Source organism: Eublepharis macularius, chromosome 15 (assembly GCF_028583425.1).
Source record: "Eublepharis macularius isolate TG4126 chromosome 15, MPM_Emac_v1.0, whole genome shotgun sequence".
Classification (NCBI taxonomy): Eukaryota; Metazoa; Chordata; class Lepidosauria; order Squamata; family Eublepharidae; genus Eublepharis; species Eublepharis macularius.
In genome coordinates, this window is record NC_072804.1 from 56871264 (window position 1) to 56877263 (window position 6000).

A 6000-nucleotide genomic window follows, 5' to 3' on the forward strand; every position below is an offset into this window, starting at 1 on the left:
CTGCCCTCTCTCTTCCAGGGACTCTGCCCCAAATAGCCCTGGAGTTCCACTGGCCAGAGATGAACGTGGGCTTGTGGTTCTTCTGCTGCTGGAAAAAAGGAGAGATTTGCAAAGAAGTTTTACGGCCCCAAAGATCCCTCTGCATCCAGTAGGCTGCGGCTGTTGCAATGGGTGAGTGTCCCGGGATGAACTTGGCTAGTTTAGCTCATCCGGAAGAGGGAATAGGCTGGAAAACTTTTGAAGCAATCCAGGTGGGAAGCTTGAAGGAGCCAGCTAACCTGCAACCTAGGCTCAGCCCTAGAACTGCTTTTTAACCCAAGAACTAGCTGAGAATAAAGCACGTCCTCCAAGCACGTGCAGAGTATGTTTCTCCCATCACCCAGCGACTGCACTTGGGACCGGAGAATAGGCTTTGAACTTCAGAAGAGGTGGCTTCAATCTTACAGCACCTCTGGGGTTTTTTAAACAAATGGTTAAGCACTCGCAGAGGCAAGTAGGTCAGTCTGGAAATGTAGTTCTTTGGGGAGGCAGTTGAAGAAAGCACTCGCTGAGAAGTGTAGCCAACCTGGGACTTCCACAGCAGCCTGGCAGGGAAGCGGTGGGCATGTTCTTTCAAGATAAGACATCGGCTTTCCTTCACAACCAAAAGGCTGCCAGCAAATTCCAGCCTGCACCCGCCAAGTCATTCTGCCGCAAGTCATTTTCTGCCCAAATCCTGCGCACACATCCCTCGGCTGCATACCGCAAATCCCCAGCGCTGGTACCCAAAATCAGACCTCAGCAGAGCCAACGGCACGACAGTTAATTCCACAACTTGGCTCTCGCTCATTTCTTTCAAATATATTGCACTGGCTTAGGGACCAAATCCTGCCCGCTCTTCCATCATCGTTGCCCACTGCCTTTTCACTGCTGCCTGGGTCCCGGAGTCCTTTTCTTCCCCTGGGGCCAAGAACCATTCTGCAGGTTCTCAGCAACCATCTTCCCACAAATGTCGCCAGCCAGAGGACCTCAGAAGCTCACAAAGAGGATGCCTAGCTAATGGCAATCCCCTGTGTGTTCCCAGCCGCTGGAATTGACAGGTAGACTGCCTTGGATTGTGGATGCTCTGCTTATTTGTACCGGCCACGCCGAACCAAGGAGAAAGAAAGCTGAAAAGCATCTCGTAGGCACAAGGACTGCAGAGCTTGCTTCAAATGCTCACAGGTGGAGGATTCACAGCCAAAAAGAGTGTCTCTGAGGATGCACAGAGGGGTTGATCCTTGCCAGTTTCTGACCGTTTGGGATGGTGAAGAGGAGAGGGGGCTAGCAATTCTTGGAACGCTCAAATCCTGACACCTTTCCCAGTTAGCTGCTGCATGCCCTTCCTTGCGTGCATAAAGGAACAGCAATGATGAGTGCATCTGAGAATGTGCAGAGTGACGCAGCTTTATCCTACCAACTGGCCTGAAGGGAAAGTATCCAACAAGGTTCCTGAGCAGGGGGCAGTTCTAGAATGCCCAGGGCTGGGCGGGCCCTGCTGCTACCTGTGGACTTTGCTGCCCCCCTCCTTCCATCCTCTCCGGCAGCCCCCCTTCTCCAAGCCAGACGGGGAAAGGGCCCCCTCCAAACCCAAGCCTCTGCCCTCCCCCTTCTCCGCCAGCTTCTCCTCCACTCTTCTCTAGACTCAGACCTGCCTCCTTGCCCCCTTCTGTGTCCCCATTTGCCTCCCCCCCTCCTCCTGCAAATGCCTCTCCAGTGCAGACCTGGGTCAGGAAAACAGCCCCCCCCATCAAATTCCATTCGAGCAATTTCCTCCCCCTCCCCTGCCATTCTCCTAACCGAGGCCCTCCTTCTCCTATCACTGAAAAGCCACCCAATTTAAGACTCCCCTTCCACACCCGGCTGCTTGCATTGTTGTTGCCCATCTACCAAACTAGAGATCTCCTCCCAGAAACAACACCTCCCTCCATGGATCCCACCGACTCATTCAGTACTGGTTCCTCCCCCCAAGACAAACCCAGCGCTCTTACAAGCCATTGATCGGCGGGGACTTGCCTCCGACGAATTCCTCTCTTTCTCCCTCCAAACCTTGGAGATTGTAGTCAAAGCACAAGTCCAGCCCTCCCACGCACACTTCCTGTAAAAAGCCCCAGAGCTCACCAACAATGCCCCCTCGGCCTCCTTTGGTCGATTACCCCCCCCCCCCAGCCTTCGCAGATCTGCACGAGGCGGGGAGGGCAGTTTCCAGGCACCACTGCAGTTTGCAAAATGATCTAAAGCACTCAGCATGTTCAGACAATCACACGTCCCCTCTCCCCCCTCCCCATTTGACATTTATTCCCCTAACAAGTGAGGGAAGGGGAGGGGAAGGCTGCCTTCATGTTTAGCCCTTGAAGAAAAGTGGAGTTTTTGACTCCAAAGTTCCTGCCCTCCTGGGAAACAGATTTCGAACCTGGGGCAATTCTCAGCACCTTCGCAAAAAGCCCATGCCCCCCCCCACCCCTTTTCAACATTAATCAATCCAGGCACAAAACTGTTTCATACTCGAGAACGCACACGGGCACTCCACCCCCTTGACCCATAAACAGGTATTGAAAATAGGACACCCCCCCCCCAATTTCATCTTTTCACCTTTCTGGTTGCAAGAACAGCCTGGCCCTGAGCAGGTTTCCTCAGAAGTAAATCCTACTCAATTCAACCAAGCTCAGTTTGGGGTCCACGGGCGCAGGAAGGCAGGGGGCCCCCAGGCCCTACAGAGTGCTGGTAGCACAAGGGTGTGGCATGGTTAGGTGGGGGAGGAAGAAGAGGGTTGTGGAGCTCAATGTGGAGGAACCACACACACACACACATACACAAAGACTTGAGAGTCAAAGCTCCCTTAAGCTTATACCTGGAAATCCAGGTGGTCTTTAAGGTGCTATGGGACCGGAATCTGGCTCTTCCACTGCAGCTGAACAGGGCTACCTGCCTGAACCCGCCCGCCCCCCCCCCCCACACTCACATCCCACCGCACCGGTGTCTGAAGCTCTGACTCTCAAAAGCTGTTCTCAGAGGTGCCACTGGACTCAAATCCTGCCATTCTATGAGCCTCTGGCTGGGATATAAAGGCCCAGGGATCTCCATTCCCACCTGTGTCTGAAGAAGGGAGCTGTGACTCTCGAAAGCTGACACCCTGAAGGTCTTGCTGGTCTCGAAGGGGCCACTGGAGTCGTCCAAGCCTGCTGTTCTGGCGCAGACCAACACGGCTGCCCACCCAGCTCCCCCCAGCTGTCCTTCGCGGGCACCCAGCGCTCAGCCCGGGGCTAGCTTCTGGCCGCGCGCAGGCCCTGAGCCCCGCTAAGGGGGGGGAGGCAAGCCCCGGAAATCTGGGAGGAAGTTTACGACCCTGCCGAGCCGCGGGCGCGCCTGGAAGGCAGCGCAGGGACTTCTTGGCACCAGGGAAATTGGGCAATCGGCGATCAAAGGGCCCGGCCCCCGCGGAGCTGCCTCCCCCCCCAGCGCGACCCTCCCCCGGGGCCAGCAGCCCCGCGCCTCCTGCCTCGTCCCCCGTCCCAGCCGTTAAGAAAACGGGCCGCTCCAGAGCCTGGCTTGGGGAGGGTCTCTTTGGATCCGGAGCCATGGCTGAGCCCTTCTAAGAAATGAGATGAAGGGAGCGGTGGTTCTCGAAAGCTTGTGCTACCATAAAGTTGGGGAGCGGAGCAAGGGTCGGGCCCGGCAGCGCGGCAAAGACCAACCGGATTTCGCGGGCGGCGCGAGCGCCCTCGGGTCGGAACCGAGCCAGAGGTGTGGGAGGGGCTCTTGCCTGCGAGCGCGGAAGAGGCACTCTGTGCCCGCTCAGAAGCCTCTGCACTGCGAAGGGAGGCTGCGGTTCTGCGCGCTCTTCCTTCAGGGGCATGCCCCTCGGTGGAGTCAGGAGGGCTTACTTCCGAGTAAACCACGCGTAGCCGCGGGGCTGCCGATCCCGCCTCCCCGTCTGCGGGGACCCGGCCGCAGCGCCCTTACCTTCGCGCCGGGCTCCGCTCCCGGCTCTTGGCCTCCCGGGTCCTGCCGCGGCGGGGGTCAGAGGAGGGGGGCTCCTGGCCGCCCAGCCCCAGCCCGGCTGCCCTTGGCCCGGCGGGGGCCCCCGAGCCACCTGCGGGCGCTGCCTCCCCGCCTCTCGGTTCGCTCACCGCCCCCAGCCGCCCCCTGCCCGGGCTGCCGCGCCGGATCGCGCAAGCTCTGCGCGCGCCCGCCCGCGCCCCCGCGCCAGGGTCTGGGGGAAGGGCCGCAGCGGGCGGGGGCGGGGGGCGCTGGGAGGTCTTTGAAGAGGCGCGAAGAAGAAGAAGAAGAAGAAGACCTCTGCCGAGCGAGGCCGGCCCCGGAGCCCAGCCGGAGGGGCGGCGGGAGGGGAGGGCCGCGGGGGGAGGGGACTCGCTCGCTTCTGCTCGGGAACCCTTCGCGCCCGAACAAAAGCAGCCCCGACGCCCGCAGGGCAGCCGTGGCTTGCAGATCCTACCGGGAACCGGCCGAGCCCCCCCCCCCCCCATTGCTCATTGTCACGGCTCAGTGCCGGAACCTGGGGAGGAACGAGCGTTCCTCTGAGCGCGTGCAAAGCGAACCGCCCCTTGGCCGCTGCAGAAGCGCCGCTGTGCAACTTTGCATTGATTGATTGGTTTTTATTTAATTTCTCGTCCGCGCTCCCCGCAAGCGGGCTCAGAGCCCTCTGTTTACAGAAACGCCTTTGAGATTGACTGTACTGACCAGACTGTGTAACTCGCCTTGTCACAATCAGAAAGGCGGGCTATAAATAACGTAAATGATAAGAATAATCAATAGCCCCAGGCTCCAGGGAATCAAAGGGGGATATGAGCCTCGGCCCCTCTCTGCTCGGCCAGGGACACATTTGCACGATTACAGATGTTTCAGGGCCAGTAGACATTACCGAGGCATGAGATTTACTTTGCACACGCTTAGAGGTACTCTTGCCCCCGGGACAGAGACTTTCAAGATGAATGGGTGTGTTGTGGCAAAGCTTTCATTTCACCAACAGCTCTCGCCCTGTGGGGATGAAAGCCCCGGCACCTTTTCACACGTTCAGCACTGCTCCGAGACGCGCGTTACTCCGAAGGGTGCAAAGAAAAGCGGAAGAGCCGGGAGAAGAGAGCGAATCGCCCCTCTGAAACCTGTGAAGAGCCGGGATCCCTCTCCAGTCCTCTGGTTCACACCCTTTGCCTCTTTCCTCGAGTCAGTCCCCCCCCTCCCGCCCCCAGGAAAGAATCATAAAATTAAACCTAAGAAGAATTCTGGGGGCATCTCACATTTAGGGGTAGACTGCCTCTGAACATGGAGAGTCCACTTAGCCATTACGACTAAGACCTCTCCTCCTTCTCTATGCCTCCCATCTAAACCAGTGACCAGCGCGCTATCCAGTGTCAGTGAGTTCCACATGTTTATTATGCAATTCTTTTCTCCTACCTGAACTTCCTGCCCTTGGTGCCTCTGAGAACATGCAGAGGTCATCTCCACTCCCCGTCAGCTTCTCTCCTCTTGCTGGGCACCAGAAACCACCCCCAGGAAGAGGCAACTGTCGCCACCCCCCCCCAGCCATATTTCTCTGCGAAGCTTGGGCGGGGGGGGGGCTACACACAGATCAGGCCACTCCCAGTTGCTTAATTTTTACAGTGCCTAAGCTGCCCTCCCCCTCCTGCCCCCCCACTCTTGCCTCCTCTCTCATCAAGGCTGTCCCGATAAAGGTGTTTGCTGGGGACTAATAAGGGCCTGATTATTCCCTAGACTGGTGCCAAGCCTCAAGATAAGCAGCCCGGACACCTGGGTTCTGCCTCCAGGTCCGGGAGCCAAAGGCAACTCCGACCGAGGACAACCTGGGAGTTTTTAGAAAGCAGCATCCTCTGAAGCCAAAGGGGGGACCTGGAAAGAAACACAGAAACACAGAGCTGGTACCCCCAGGAGTCATCTAGTCCAGACCCTGCGCATTGCAGGATATTTACATCTCCCCCCCTCACTTCCCCCACTGACCCTTGC